Source organism: Octopus bimaculoides, chromosome 14, assembly GCF_001194135.2.
Source record: "Octopus bimaculoides isolate UCB-OBI-ISO-001 chromosome 14, ASM119413v2, whole genome shotgun sequence".
Lineage (NCBI taxonomy): Eukaryota > Metazoa > Mollusca > Cephalopoda > Octopoda > Octopodidae > Octopus > Octopus bimaculoides.
Window position 1 is genome coordinate 38,401,634 of NC_068994.1, and position 1,551 is coordinate 38,403,184.

The window sequence follows — 1,551 nt, forward strand, 5'->3', positions numbered from 1 at the left end:
GTAACCTGGAGACATACTTTCTTCTCGGGGAATAAAAACCTATAAATATAAATCCAATGGATCATCATGATGTTCTGGACATTCAAAAGTAGAAATATAATTCAAAAATTTAAATGATTTTAAGGAACCTTCAGTTGGGATGTTAATTTCTAATCTTTCTGGACTCTAAATTCTAAATTTTCAAAAGTCTAAAAATCGTTTGTTAGAAGGTTGAGCTCAAAACATCAGTCAAAATATTGAAACAACTTTTAGTATATTTTATTTGCTCTGTCTCCAGGATATCTATATAAATAACCACCTCAGGCTACTATGACTTTTGAGTTTATAATTTTCAAAGAAGCTTACAATAGTAAGCAAGAATCATATATTAGGTAATTTAGTTAGCTTAGTAAATTGAAGATATGAATGATAACAAGCAGTGGAAATAATTCAATATGTATAACAGCAGTCAAGTACCAAACTAACTTTTCAAATTGAATATGACAGTTCATCAATATTATGTCAGTAACATAAGAACACTATTCTACAGATGAAAATAGCAAACCTGTCTAATATTTACTGCACTTGTACAGATTACAAAATTAGCAATTGTTTGAAATATTGTGTATATAAAATTCCTCCAACCATAAAGATTGTACTTGTCAATAAATATTTGTTACTTCTTAATTTCCTATGCAGCATTCACATGATGTTTCTCTAGGAATACCCAAATTGAAAAGAGTGTGAAAATACATTTGGAAAAGACAGATGAACAATAAGGAGGACGATTTAAATGTAAATAGTGAGAGTGGTCATCATCTTTTAACATCAGTTCTCCATGCTGATATGGGATGGACAGTATTACAGGAATTAACTAGCTTGAGAGCTGTCCATACTCCATCTCTCTATATTCCCATAGTTTCTATGATTGAATGCCCTTCCTAATACTAACCAGTTAATGTAGTGAGTGCTTTTACATGGCCCCCATCATGGGCACTTTCATGTGGAACCTCTATGGGCAATTTTACATGGGACCTCCATGGGTGTGTTTACATGGTACCTAAATGATTGCTCTGAAATATATATAAAGCAGTTATATGTCATGCAGGAGCACAAAAGCAAATGAAACATACAACAACAATTTTTTCCTTGATATTCCAAATAAATATAAGCAATTTACCTGTTGCGGTCTGTTTAAAGTCAGATCATTCCACTTATCACATGGCATGGTTCTGCAGTGAATATCTTCCCTGTCAAACTTTGATTGTTGAGATGGCTTCAGTTTCCTCGACATTGTGTAATGAACTCCAGGAGGAACACAGGTAGGATCAAATATATATTTTGATTGGATGTTTATTGCAGGTGTAACCTTGTGGTACATATCAACACTACTATCATAGTTGCTATCTGTCTGCTTCAGTCTATGAACTATACAGATTGATATAGAGATCACTATAACAACTGATACAATCACAGCTGCTATAACAATAACAATCATCACATTCAATTGGAGACCATTACTTGATTCTGTTGTCGTCTTTGAAGGAGTCTTAAATATCTTTGATGTGTTGT